Here is a 16365-nt window from a genome sequence, read left to right on the forward strand (position 1 = left end):
GCAAAAAGCAATATTCTGTGGGTACTCCATATATATATATTTTTTGGTTTTGTGCATTTTAATCTTAAGGGTTACGATTTTACGAAAGTACTTATTTATTTACAAGCTATAGTAAAAAATAAAGGTTATTTTAATCCTTTTTGATTTTGTCACAGATAATATATGGTACTCAAATACCTCTAGTGTGGTTATACATAGGGATATAGGTAGGTACCTAAGTAGGAGTTATAATGAAGCTTTTTCAAAGTTTCCGTGTACAGGCGCACGTGCGTCAACATAATTCGTAATTAATATCCGCCGAACACCAGAGACTACGGTAATGAACCTTTTCATTATTTACACGTATTTTGTTGCTCGACGCTTTCCCGCCAAAGTTACTGGCTGTTTTGTTTGTTTGATGAAAGTTTTCTAACTTATTATGGCGGAGTATACGGTATACCTACCTCCTTTCTGCCTAGCGCTGAAAAACTAACTTTTATGTAGGTAGTTTGATGCACGATAGGATGAAGTAATTAGTGAATAATTCTAAAGGTTTTGAATAACAACTAAATTACATTATTCAATAATAAGTAGTTACAATCATCTGAATAAATCTACATTTTCAAAAGTGTTGTGCTAAACACCGTGCCGTCGTCGAAACACTTTGGTAAGTGCAAAGTATTTATCCATTTTTCTAAAAGTATAGTTTTATAAGTAATTGGCGTTTGTGTTTTTAAGAAATTGCACCCTTTTATGTTGTTAGGCTCTTTAGAACATTTTGATCTTGACCGTGGTATTAAGTACATGACATGAAAATTAGTTAAGTATTGTGTTACCTATCTTAGAGTTTCTGTATGTAACATTATAAACATCTCTATGTGTAATATTATACATAGACACTACTTGGATAGCTACCTACTCTTATTTTTCCTTCGCCATAACCATACTTCATACCGTGAGTACAAGTCCAGCAAACAGAAATATTAAGGTTTATCATAGATAATTAAGCGACAAGGTTAATTGTTAATTACGCGTGTCAAAGGGCTGCTTACAAGCCGTAGTATAATGCAGTTAATTGAGTAGTCGCCACCTGTGTCCAGTGGGACGCTGTCCTACGAGAGATATGGATGGTATGCGATACGACGCGATATAGCTAGGTACTATATTTTTGACTAGGAATAGAAAACAACTGCATTGTAGAAAATCGATAATAACTGACGTGTAGTATATAAAAAGGGCGAAAAGTATATTTATTATTTATAGCTAGTACTTAAGTTACAATAAACTTAGTACCTACTGCGGTTCAGTGGGTACATCACGAACTAATTTTTCGCTGTAGGTAATTATTTTTTGGAATTCTGGAAGTATGACAAATACTATCCTGAAAACTATTTTGAAGTCGGTAAATAAAACTATCGTCTACTATCGCTGTAATTGTCATACGCTCGCTTTTATGTCGTATACTATCGCTTTACTTGTCATATAGGACGTCCTGCATAGCTCGAGTGTTGCAACCTGTCATGAATGCTAAGTGGTGATTACGGGGATTCGGTTATGTCAGTATTTATGACGAGTGTCTGTCTGACCCTTGGGTGCTGTCCGTCTGCTGAGAAACAAGACAGTATCGAGGATATTTCCCTGAAGAGTTTTAGGAATTTGTAATGTCGTATTTTTGACTTTTTAGGGTATTAGAGAGCTCGTTGTTTCATTTCCGTGCTAGAGACATCTATACTAATCTAATATACTAAAGACAAAAGATTTGTTTAGTTCGTTTGTACCCTAAAAACTCCGAAACTCCTGAACCTTTTTCAACAATTCTTTCACGTTTGCAAAGCTACACTCTTCCTGTGTAACATAGGCTATATTTTATCCGGGTACGGGCAGTGTCGAAGGGACTCGGGTGAAACCGCAGGAAAACGGCTAGTGTCAGACATTGTATGTAGAATGGATATGATAGAATAGTAGTCGGATCTCTATCACACGATATCACGATGAAATATATTTTATGAACTGACTTTCCTGTTACCTACCTACAGTACCTACCTATCTGTGGATTATTATAAACGTCTGTTGTATTTCTATTTAAATTATGTCAAATTTCAATCTCCAACAAGAGATGGATCGGTTATTGCAGTAGGTAAGTCTTTCAAGAGATAGGTCATATCATATTTTGACTTGACTTTCCTGTTACCTACAGTGCAAGTTTGAGTGGTTTGAGTTGCGTATGCTTTTGTTTTGGGCAGACAGGATATGAATATAAACAAATGACGGGTGGTTGAGAATATAACGGCTTGATTGAAGGTGAAGAAAACATCTCGAGGAAACCTGTACTATACATATAGTCTGAAATCACCAACCGGCATTGAGCAAGCTTGCTGATCAACGCTCAACCCTTCTCTGTGTGAGAGGAGGCCTTTGCTGAGCAGTGGTATGATAATAAGACTGAAGTTTATGGGTAAGTACCTATGCAATAATGTGCCAATAATTTTAGTCAAGGAGTGACCTGAACTCCAATAAAGTTTTAACAAGCAATTTTGTGGCCAGATTTCAGTGCTGTGTCAAAAACATACGATAAATTACCTGAGTATGATACCTAGGTAGGTACATATGTTTCACCTTGGATACGAAAAATCGTTGTCATCATCAAGGCCCCCTCTAGTTACACTTATCTATTTAGAAAAAGCTAGACAGATGACAAACAACTAATAATCTAATCGTAAAACAAAATCATCGGAACTTTCCACTCAGGGCCGGCTTCAGAGGGGTCTGGATTTCTGTATTTCTTTTGCGTCTACTAACAAAAATCGTATCAAGTACTCTCTTAAGCTTTCGCACTATTGTCGCTCTGGTCGCCACAACCTATCTCAACCTACTTAAAAGAGCCGAAAAACAACTTTGTTTGAGATCCTGCGACAAATCTATATATTTTATTCCAGTTTTCAGTATTTGTCGTTATAACAGCTACATAAGCTGTTATAACGACAAATACTGAAAACTATAACTATAGCTGTTATAACTAATTTCATGAGATAGACAGAGACAACGTGTGAACAGACGAACGGACAGCGAAGTCAAAAAAGGAGTTCGATTTACCCTTTGAGTATGGGACCCTAAAACACGCTTCCTCTTTTGTAGCCCGAGAGCCAGCGACTGCCAGTTCTTGGTCATTCAAACTTCATAGTAGTCTGTCATTCATACACACACACACACACAAAGTCACAAAGTTTCAGCCTTTATAAAATAACGTAGGTGTGGCTAATAGAATTCGGTTGAGATAGGTTGTGACGATCAGATCCAGCCCTGACTACTCACAATGAATCATAACTTCCAAACCTACTATGTTAGACAGATAGGCCTATGATAAATAGATAACTGATAACTAATCAGAATTCTGCTAATCCAGAGCTTCGAACTATCATCATTACTTTACTATTTATAAGTCTACACTTAAAAAAAGAGGTAAAATGTGTGTTTGTTTGTAATATGCCTTGCCTTTAATTAAATTGCCCTTATCCCAATTTTATTTGTGGTTTTCTCCATGTTTTCTCCTTCCATACTCTTCTATCTGCCGTCATCTCACGAGTAACATTCTTTCTTACCATATCGACTTTCACACAATCCATCCAACGTTTCTTTGGTCGTCCTCTTCCACTATATCCATCCACATTCATACTCATCACCTTCCTCACAACATGGCTTTCATTCCTCCGCATCACATGCCCATAAACTCTAAATTGCTGGGCCGATTATAAAAATTCTTTCACCATAAGAAAGCTATATTATCTGCAAGCAACATAGACTATATGTATTTAATCTCGGCACTGGCAGTAGTTTCCACGGGACGTAAGTGAATCCGCGGAAAATGGCTAGTATCTAATACAATATCTAGTAAGACTGTTATCTAGACAATGCTGCAATGTTTACCTCGCTATGTACACGGAACACTTGATGATTCACATGTTACAAATATGAGCCATAGATAATTAGATGCTAGAGTGGTCACGTAGTCATTGAAGTGTCGTTTGAACCCTGATGACTGGGTTGAAAGAATTAAGTCCTGCAAACTGGCAGGTTTCGGTTCGTGGCAGCCGCGGAAGTAATAAAACGAGAAAAAATTAATTCCTTCGTCTCGAACACAAGCCCTGACTGTTATCCCGCTATGCATGAAGAAACTAACTTAAGGTTAGGTACATGATAAGAAATAGAATCATCATTGGCCGAACAAGAAGTCAAAGACTTCATTTCGCTTTATCTAAAACAAGCGAGCAATTCGAGACCTATTCTGCGAAAACTTATACCATGGTATGATGGGGTATACTGACCCAACTTCGCACCCAATACAAGTATGAACAAATGTTTAACAAAACTAGATCAATTTACGTGCAAATACCGTTATCTAGCGTGAAATGCACGTGGAGCATGTTATCTCTAATACAAATACGAATATTTGTTCGCAAAGTCCACCATAAGGCTGCACCCACACCTTACACTTCCGATGTAGAAACGGCAAAACCGAGACTGACAAAATCGTTTTCACTCCTCATAGATCCCCTCGAAATACTTTTTGAGAGTTGCTACCTAATTGCTACCCTCGTTGTACGGATCATACCAAAGATGTTAAAAAATAGTTAAAGCATGTTGATTTGACCGCAAACGTCGCAAGAGTTATCAAAGTTATCGGAATACTGTATGGTGTGGCTAAGATAATCAGCAGACAGTTGATAAGCATATGTTTTAGTTACGACATAAAGTTAAACCTGTGAAGGTAAAGTAAACAGGTGTGTCTTTGTTATGCCAAAACAAAATAGTTTTAGTGATAAGGGTGGATGGCAAAAACAAGCTGTCATATTAAAGTAGATAGAGTCAGAAGGAAACACAATTGAGGATGACCACCAACCAGGTGGTTGGAGGATCTGACAAAGGTCGCAGGTAGGCTTGGGATGCAGACCGCTTCTAACCGGTCATTTTGGAAGTCGATGAAAGCCGTTCTTCAGCAGTGATGTGTTATAGCTGAGATGATCAGAGTGTTTACTTATTTTTGTCTTACTTTTAAAGAAAACAGTTAGGAGTTTACTTAACTGCTTCAGAAAAAACTGAATACATATGCTTGATTGCAACAAAAAATGGTGTAGGGATGTGCTGATTACAAACTTGAAAACCGAGCAGTTTCCCTTCCATAAGTTGACAGGCTCAAGTAGTTCACAACTCACACGTGCGCACAAGTGTAGTCAAGCCCTTATTTTTATTTTCATATCGCAGTTTTTTTTACTCGGCGGAATTTGTAAAAGCAACATGTGAATATAAAATAATATTACTTATATTAGTACCAAGGTTAAGTGTGTAGTATATAAATAACGATATACGTGTGAGACTTTGAACATGTGTTCGAAAAAAAATCAGTTTTTCTGACGTCAGAATTTTGGAAGGTCTGTGTAATTCTGTTCATAATTTAGTCATTGTTAGATCTGTTTTTACAGATGTTTTGTTACTATGTATATTTATAATAACTGCAGGTATCTACACATATTTATTAGATTCGTATAAAAACGTAAAGTGTTGCGCAACTCTTGAAATACCTATGTAATAAAAAAAATGACAATTGCTTTTTACGACGTGTAATATTGATAAGCAGAATTACGATAAAATTAAATGCCTATAAATATCTGTTGATTTCAGATCAAACTAACATTATATGGTATTAGAACATATATAATATATATATTTTCATCTTGGCAGTCGTTACGGGTAGTCAGAAGCCAGAAAGTCTGACACCAGTCTAACCAAGGGGTATCGGGTTGCCCGGGTTACTGGGTTGAGGAGGTCAGATAGGCAGTCGCTTCTTGTAAAGCACTGGTACTCAGCTGAATCCGGTTAGACTGGAAGCCGACCCCAACGTGATTGGGAAAAGGCTCGGAGGATGATGATGATCTATTGTTGGTTGCTACATCGTATATAAAAGCAAGTGAATTCTGAACGTGTTTGTTAATGATAAGTCAGAATATGTATTTCAGGACTAATAAGTACGTATTTTATATTATAATAATGATCATAATCAAACCCATTCTATAGTTAAGATTACACAGAAAATAATAAGTTTACAAAGTTTTAGTTTTCTCCTTATTTTAATACATAGTTGACTTTTTTTCAAATTTTATTTCGGCTGGTATTAAAAATTTAACAAATATAACATGTTATGTACCCAATTATCATACAGCATATAATAGGAACTCAGTAAGTACATAAATAGCGTACATTTCCTCATTCACGTTTGGCCTGCGAGGTTTATTTCGGCCTGCAATACAATACACTATGACGTATTTTCCGGCAGAGGTCATCAACCTTTGGATACCTTCACAATTTGGTAGTTGGTAACTAATGTGCTAACTGCTATCGTTAAAGTAATGGGCTCTGATTCTGCAGGGTCAATAAATTGTTATTGAAACACCTAATTCAGCAATAAAACCACCATTTGTTTTCAGTTGAAACTTTTATTTTATAAACAAAACTAGCTTCCGCCAGCGGTTTTACCAGCGTACCCATAGGAACTTCTTCAAAAAAACTTCGTCGAAAAATGGGCTTTCTAACAATAAATCATTTTTTAAATCGGACCAATAGTTGCTGAGATTAGTGCGTTCAAGTAAACAAACAAACTCTTTAGCTTTATATCATTAGATTGTTGCTTTCGTTATTTATCGGCTTTATTACTACCTATCTAAATTCAGGTATAAATAAGAGGTATAAATCACTACGATTTCTTATGTACCTTGTACCTTTTGTGCACACGACAGATTTTAAAAAGGTTGTCGGTCCCGTGAAATGCTTGACTTTCCTTATCTCAGAACGCGAATGAAGTGCAATTAATTATAATAGGTACACGTTGCACGATTTTTATTGAATTCTAGCGGTATTCCCGCGGTTACACCCTACGCCCGCATTACTGGAACTACTGCCCGTATCAGTGGCGGATTTACCAATAGGCCAAGTAGGCCAGTGCCTAGAGCGGCAGATTTAGAGGGGCGGCAAAATTAAACCATAATTACCTAATAAAAATGTTTTTACTAAAAATAGATACGTAGATTAGCAATAAAATTTCAGAAAAAGCCTCGCTTTGGTCATGTCCTGTTAATTTTCGGGTTCACCCTTTGCAACCTCAAAAAAAAATACGCTCTCGCTGCGCTCGCGGCTCCATGTCAGGTTTCACATTTTACCTTTGATGAGGCATTCAATTCCAGAAAAAAACATTTTCCGCGCACGTCCGTTATGGCTTTTTGCACTTAATTTCTGCGCATATCTTACTTTTTGACTTTGCTTTGTTATTTTACAGTGGTTTTTATTTATTTTGTGTCCTTAGACTAAAATATTTTCGCGCTCGCTTCGCTCGCGCTCCTTACATATGAACTGTGTCTTATGCATTGAATTTCAACATCTTTTACTAAATGTAATCATAAATAAATAAAAATGTTTATTTGTCTCAAAACAGTCAGAACAATTTTATAAATGAGACAACCCCAGTAAGTAATTAACATTGTTATAGATATTTAAGTTCGTTAGTTTGGGTTACCCATAAACTGTTCTAAGCACTTTGATAAACATATTAATCACAATCTTTCAATACGTAGGGGCCAGTTGGGTAATGAATGCACAAGGGCGCTACATAAGCTCATTTACGAACATTAGCTAAAGACGCCTTAGGCTCCAATTACTTTTTCAGACCATAATCTATAAAAATTTCGCGCTCGCTTCGCTCGCGCTTATTTACAATTGCTTCTTTCTTCTCTCATCGCGCCAGCGAGCGCACTAAAATAATCAAAACCTGTTCAGTTCATCGGTTGTAGTGGTATTAGTAATGACAATTGTTAACCTGAAAACCAGATTCCCACAACCTTTTAAGGGCTGCATACTTGGGGGCGGCACACCATACTAATAACGGGATTAAACTTACGTATTGAATTCAAAAGTCAGTAGGGGCGGCAGAAATTTAATGGCCTACTAGCGGCAAATTTGCAAATCCGCCACTGGCCCGTATACCTATAGAGAAAATAAAAAGTATCTCTACAAGCAGAGTGTAGCTTTCCAACTGTGAAAGAATTTTTCAAATCGGTTCGGAAGAAATAAACCAAATAATGTTTCGTCTTTATTATAATAATATAGATTTTTATCTGTCTGTTGTTAAGAGTACCTAGCTTCTCAGTAACAAACATTGATTGGGCATTAGATTTTTTGTTAATGATTGATACTAATTTCATTGATAAAGATATCAGTCACGTCTACAAAGTCTAGCATAGAAACGTGACAAAGATTAATCTAATATTATGTATATAAATCTAGGCCTACACCTAATACTCGATAAGATTTATTATCTTATCGTTTTTACCTTTGTACTCGCTGATTTAACTATTTATTAATATTATGACATAAATGTTACAAACGAGAAAGTCTGATGTAGAAAATCCATTAAAACTAGATACGTACCTCTATATGGTTCATATTATTGTTAATCTTGAAGTAGCCCACAACTTTTCTCAATAAATGGTCAATCTAGCACTAAAACATTTTTTTCAAATCGGTCTTTTTGGTTCCTGAGATTACCACTATCAAGCAAAAACTCTTTAGCCCCAAAACATTAGTATAGTACTATAGTAGACATATACCTACAAACGGAAATGATGCCGAGAGCTGCAACGCCGAATCATTTTCTTTCATACATTATACCGTCATGTCATATTTGTCATTCAATTTCTAGAATCCATTCATTCGTTCCCTTAATCATTCAATATCTAAATTCTTGATGGATGGTTTAAAGTACATAATTCGGTGATCAATAATAATCTGTGACACATTTTTGGAAATCGATTGCAGACAAACAATTTGGGAAATCCGAAAGGATGTTTATTTTTATAGTAGGTAAGTAGATTGCTCAGTGATAACTACCTGTGTAAATACTCGCAATATGAATTATGATCTTTCGCGGCAATTGAGTATGATTCATGCAGTGTATGTGATAAGGAATTACATTATATGCGCCACTTAATGCTTTTTGTTGTAAAGATAACTTGCATAGACGTATATAAATGGTGACTATCCTATGACCCTGTGGACCTACTGAGTAATTTAGGTAATTACTTGAGAGTGACACTGTATCAGATACTGGTAGGAGGTACATAGAATCACCTCTTTTTCATTCATACTACACCGATTTTACAGTTTCATTAAATATTTAGGTACTTTTTACAATAACGAATTTCGGGGATATCCCTGCAAAATAATCGTTTATGTACCTATTAATTAGCCAGTCCTAAATTTCCTATCAGCACTGGCTTTTCCAAAATTTACAGCCGCAGATTATCCTTATCGCAAAACTTATTGCAAAACATAAAGTATGCTTACCTAATAATTACTCCTTACGTAATTTGTATCATATAGAATCTACGTAGAGGTGTATACGTAGTTACGTACATCCCCTAAAACTTGCGAAAACACGATAAAGTAAGTAAATAAAGCGTTGTAAACATGGGCCTGATTCTCCTATCTTAATAATGTCAAAATCGAATAGAAATTGAATCGCAATATGATCGCAATAGCAGTTTTAACCGTTTCGGGCATTCTGCTAGTAATATAAGACCAATCGCATTCCAACGACATTCGATTAGTTTGCGATTGGTCTGCTATTTTGGTGATTTTGGTCTAGGTCTAGGTCGCAGACAAAATGATTCATTATTAAATGACAGAAAAGGATAAAAACGATTATTTCAAAGAAGAAATAGCGGAATGCCACATACCTACGCTTCGCGTAATTGAGTCGTGATTGGATCGCAGTCGAATGTGATTCGTATGTCGCTTAAGTTAAATTAGGAGAATCGGGCCCCTGGGCTTATAATTTACGATCATGATACAGATATTATCCGTGACTCAGCGTACACTGCGTACAAAGTTAGCGTCAGCGTCAGCAAATTTTACCGAATTACAAAATACTCGGGAATTTTGATTACTTTTTGTTTAAACTGTTTACCGAAACGACCTCTGCTGGGTATTGTATGTCAACATAATAAGTTTTGAGACCAACGACCGTGGGGAATTTGTTGGTAAAGAAAAATAGAAAATTAAAAATACCCGATACACGACTACTGGGGCTCAATTCTGCTAATTGTACGGCGACATACGATTGATATCTAACTTACATTCAATCACGATTCAACTACGATTGAAGCATAGGTTTGTGGCATTCCGTAATTTTGTGATTTAAAGAAACGTTTTTATCCTTTTCTGTTCTTCTGTAAGTAAGCACTTTGTCTGCAATTGATTTACGATTACAATAGGTACGATTGTAGAGCAGACCCTGTAAACTTATGGCAGACCAATGGGAAACCAATGGAATGTCATTACAAAACCATTAGGTAGTCTTATATTAATAGCAGAATTCCTGCTAAGGTTAAAACTGCTATTGAGATTCAATTAATGCCTAATTGACACAGTATTAAATTAGCAGGATTGAGGGCTCTATTCTACCGCAATATTCGCTGATTAAATCTTATCTAGGGCACAGATAACTAAAAAAAAATTGTCCATGGTCGCCGTTATCTTCACATGAAAAATTATCATCAATCTTTCAGCCGTTCTCGAGATGGGCGCTTAGCGATAAGTAGGCATTGTAGCCGTAAATATAATTACACTGATAATTATCTATGCGGGTAATTCATACATAAGTGCTTATTGGAAAAGCACCTCATATTTACTTATCCGAGTTCGTCATTATTGACGCATTATCAAAATATTTGTACGTCCTGTGCTGTTTTGGTCACATCTAGATACAAATTTCTTGGATAAACACTAAGTAGGTACTTGAAAATAATCTTTGATTTGATAAGTTTTGGGTTTTTCGTCCTAGAAGAGTCACGTAACTGACTAGTTCCCGCCCGCGGTTTCGCCAACGTCGCGAAGGAACCACTTCCCGTACATGGATGAAAAGTAGCCCATAACAATTCCGATAATTAAGCTACATTACTGATAAGTTTCATTGAAATCCATCCAGTAGTTTTAACGTGAAAGAGGAACAAACATCAATTCATCCACACTCAAACTTTCGCATTCATAGTACATACCTAAAAGGGGTCCGTTTAGTAGGATATCTCAGATCAATTGCAAAATCATGAAAACCAGCCGGACAGATTTTTACATAAATACTTATTACATATGTATGTGGTGAGGATTGTTGTTATTTTCCATCGAAAGCTATCGATACCTGACACTCGAGACGGAACACCTGCATTTTATAAGTGCCTTTACCTCAACGTGACGTTTGTAAATAAATATATAACTATATATGCCCCACTCGACCTGAATGATACACTTCATGTACACACAAACATATACAATCAAAATATACATAGGTATGCACTTTGCGGTAAAACGTGATGGTAATGAAGAGTGCAATGCATAGCAATGATCTGCTCTGATTTAGGGAAAATACAGGGATAACAGCATTATGTTATGCCGTCTGCCATGGGTTGTAATACTGCTTACTTAAGTACTACCACACTGATTGTTTTGACGGTGACACACAATCTCGTAACACAGACAAATAATCTCAAACCAATAGGTACCGGTTTGAAAAAGGAGCAATGAAAGACAACTTCATGCGGCAGAGATGAGAATGTTAAGAGGAATGTGTGGTATTACGCGAATGGATAAAGCACCTAAGGAATGCCGTCATCCGACAAGTAAAATTATTTTTCATTTTCACATAATTTCGATTTCCATTCATTCCAATTTCCATCCAACGTTTCTTTGGTCGCCCCTTCTACTATATTCATCCACATTCACAACCTTTCTTACAACACTGAAAGCAGACAGTAGAGTATGGAAGAAGAAAAAATGCTGCGCCGACCAGAAAAAAATTGGGATAAAGACAGGAGGATGAAGATAAATGGAAAGTTATTGAAAAGACCGTCTATGGAGTTTCTTGCTGCTTCTTCTCCATGAGACGTACTCTTTGGAACCGTGCAACTAGCTTGACGTTTCAAAAGAGCTGTTAAAGGCCTATTTGAAATTAAAAAAAAATGACTTTGATGGTTCAATTTTAAAATCGAAACAATGTATTGTGATCTTAAATTATAGATATAATGTATTCAGCCAGATTCGCAGTCTAACATCCTTAGCACTCGTGCAGATGACGTAACGCAGTTTTATTTTATCATACGTAATCACATTAAATATAATACTAGAGACGCAGACGAGTCTACGAGCCGACCCTGACCTTCAGTGTCGCGGTATTAATATAGCCTAACTGATAACTATGTTAGAGACACTTATTGTGATTCAAATTCTTTATTTTAAGTAGAAAATAGAGCTGGCTGTTTAGCAGTTGAATTTCAATGATGACTTTTTCTTCTCTCATATTCGTGAAGAATCCACTAAGGAGGTTGACATTTGGACAATGGCTATTATTAATATAGCTTCTTTATTTTAAGAAGGAAATAGTTCAATGCGACAGATCTGTCAACGAATTTTGATGATGGCTCTTTCCTCAGTCTTAAAGTCTTCCATGAAAAATGCACTAGCAAGGATATTTACACTTCAAAAGCTGAGCTCTATATCTCACTAGCAAAACTCTAAATAACAAATATTAGCTACCCTAGGCATCATTTCTATCACAACTTCGTTTTTCATGACACCACTTACAACTACAGGCCAGAGTGAGGTAAAATTTTCAGCCGGTAATGTACCTATTCATCAGTCTACGTATGTGTGTTTTTGAGTCTATTAAAAAAAAAGGTTTTACCAATATACCAGAACTAACCGCTCCCAGAATTCCAGATTTAAGCGCTGTTCTCAACCGATCGATATTTTGTTTAAACGTCATTGTATTTAGGAAAAGTTCGTTCGACACAATATTTAACCTTGACTTGTCTCCAACGTTCGTTAACTAGATAAAAACTAGTCCGATTAGAATTATCTGGGCCGTTTATTACCGGTGTTGAAACAAGGAAACATCGCCTCGCAAACGTCAGTGTAATGAGTATTTAAATCAATGCACTGCATGTCATTGACTCTTTATGAAAGATTTTAATTTAATTAAAATCAAGGCGATATGCGTCAATTTCTATTTATAGTTTGGTTTCTACTGTAAATGGTAGTTTACTTCCTAGAAATATTATGTCAAAATTCTGTGTAATTTTGGAGTCAATTTATCATAATTTTATCGGGAACTGAATTCCTCCTCAGGTTGATGAAGATGGTATACTCGTATGTCTGTCCAGGCAAGACTGAAATGAGCCAGTACTGATGATACTGGACTCTTTAGGATAACCCTAAGTAGACTGCAACAATCTTAAAATGATGTTGGATCTTCAAATACAAAATACAATTAATCCTGATGGTCAAATCTTTTTAGGTGTAGGCAAGGAGCAACTATACTTCTTAGTTCATAATTTTTTTGGTCAATTCATTCACAAACATATGAGGGGAAAACATTCAATCCCATTGAGAGAATCCGCCTTCGCATATCTTCATACACACAACAGCTCACCGTCTGGTGATTTGTTTACTATGATTCATCCGTTTCATCATAGCACGGAATTCTTTCGGATTTCCGAAAACAACAGCAAATTAATGGCATAAAACTGTCTGTGTTGCTTATTTTCTGCAAAAACACCTGATTTCTATCATTTTTGACCACAAGTAAGTACAGGTTACGTTGGTAATTGTAGATACATATTATCGTATTACTCATTCCTGTGTGATGATACAAGTAAATAATATAGTATCGAGAACCAGCCGTGCCTTTGCCCTTTAATAGAACAATGCCCTATAGATAACGCGGAAAAATATAATCAGGATAAAAAAATAATAATATAAACAAATAATTTTCCCTCTTTTGTTTAAAAATATAATAAACATAATGAAGCACCTGATTTATTTACCACTAGCTTTTTCCCGCGGTTTCGCCTGCGTACGCGTGGGCAGGACGGGCAGTTGTAGTACCGAAATAAATTAATATCGCATAAATGTTACTCGGGAACGGTGAGGGGAAGTGCTTTCGCATTGTGAAAGAATTTTCAGTCCAATCCGTTCAGTACTTTCAGAGTCTTTAGGGTATAAACAAACGAACACACAAAATAATAAGGCCTTTCCCTTGAAGAGCTCGTGGCTAAGTTAGCAGTTCGTTAGATGATTATGAATAGCTCTCTAATTTGGAACTTTTTTTGGTGGGAAATCAGTATATGAATCCCGGTGTGTGTGCAGCTTGAGGGAATGTTAGACTCTGACTGACTAAAACCCACCATGTTTCTTCTCTACCCCTTTACTTATGTACCAAAGCCGCGGTAACTCTTTGGAGCAATCCCGCTGCTTGAATAGAGGCAGGTATCTACTTACTTTTCAATTAGAATTGTACTCCTTTAATTCAGTTTCAGTTGAATTAAATTGGTACCTGACCCGTATAACTTAAATGCATTAAGTGCATGCGCAGTTGGCGTTAAACGCACTTTCCTGTCTAGCTGACTAATGAAGGAAACCCGACACAAAGAAACTGAGAAACATCCTTTTGAAGAATTTTGTCGAGCCGGTTAAGCACGCGAGACCTAACATCCAGTCTGTTATGGAATGATTCAATGATTCATATATTATCCAGCGAGGTATAGACGGGAGTCAGTGGCCAAGTATTTTACTACATACGTACTTACTTAGTTCGCTAAGGACTGTATTCCGAGATCTCATCATCCTCCGAGCCTTTTCCCAATCATGTTGGGGTCGGCTTCCAGTCTAACCGGATTCAGCTGAGTACCAATGTATTCCGAGATCTATTGATTAAAAATCGATATGAAACATCGGCATTCAAATATTATGTAAAAGTCACAGACTAGTAATAAAAGTTTTAAGTACTAGTCCGTGGTGAAAGTATCTATATAACTTGTATTCATGATTCATGTTCGTGATTTATTATTCACTGATATAAAATTTTCAAAAAACTTTGACTGATACATTTTTCAGTAAAGAAGGCAGATATTTTAGGTTTGAAGTACGGGGTGCACCTGAACGTAGGTAATATTCACCTTATTGTAGAAAGAGGTCATTCATATTTTCCAATACCTACTAAGTTTCTTTTTAAATTACCACAGACTGGAAAATATTTCCAACCTTTCAATATTTCCAGACATAATATATCTTCAATTCCGCTTCTCTATGCAGACCTGTAGTTTTATAACATCATTCAAAATAGTCGCTTATATATAAGGCATGGTATAATGACTGTCTCGCACATACTTTAATTAAAATTATGTAAGTACTGCGGTCAACGATTATTTTTAGGTATGTACCTAATTCGGCCAACGATTATTTTATTTTTGAGTTACTGCATGACATAATTTTTACAGTACCTACCTACCTATATTTTCCTGATTGCGCTGTTTTCCTGGTTTTGAAAGAACCTAGGTAGAACAGTGACTCGAGGATGTTAAATTCCTGAATGTAATAATTCTTATCACTTAACGTTCATGTTTTGTTTGAATTTAAGCTATGACTGCTTAAAAGCTGCCGACTGCCTCTTCCGACCGCAATTGCAGCGACTGCATCAAATCGTCGATATCTGACAGCGACTGCACATACTGCTGCCACTTCGATCCAAAACGGTTTGCGGCCGATATCATGCAGTCGCGACATGTGCGGTCGGCAGTTGCAGTCGGCAGCTAGCATTCAAATGTTTTTTTCTTGTACTAATTAAGAGGACATCAATGAGGATGTCAATTTTTCTCAGTAAATACAAAACGGATCAAAATACAACTTGGTTACCTGAAAGTTCATGATATAAACCTTATTTTGTTAGTTGTAGAAACATGATTAGGTAACTTTTATAACAGAGAAAAATATATCAAACATACCTCTTTTTAAAAAGAGATTCACATATTATGGGCAAACGGGACCGATTGAAGCCTCTTAACTTTTTTAGTAGTTGAGTATATACATACTCTTTAAAATTGTAGTAGGATTTTTTATCAAATTATCATTTCTAAATAATAAAATTACAAAACCATTTTGTCGCTTACGACTTTTAGTTATAAGCTAGCGCGCGTATTGTTATCCTCGCCCCGCTCAGACGCTCCGACCCCTTTTGGCGCCTTAGATGCGCGTGCCGGTTATGGAATTATTGTTGACCACTTCCTCGCCTTAAACAACGTTTGGCTTTTGGATATCCAATTTATTTTTCCTTGAATAATAACGTCATGTTAAACTTCCTACACCTACTTATTCGGCCAAGCACTTATCTAAAGATTAACAGATCTAGATAGGACAAATAAACTGTTGCTTAAAATAACGATTCAATTAAGTCATTGTTATTATTGCATTTACATTGATTTTTGAGCACATCACATATTAATTTTAAACAAATAG

The sequence above is a fragment of the Helicoverpa armigera genome, chromosome 25 (genome assembly GCF_030705265.1).
Source record: "Helicoverpa armigera isolate CAAS_96S chromosome 25, ASM3070526v1, whole genome shotgun sequence".
NCBI lineage: Eukaryota > Metazoa > Arthropoda > Insecta > Lepidoptera > Noctuidae > Helicoverpa > Helicoverpa armigera.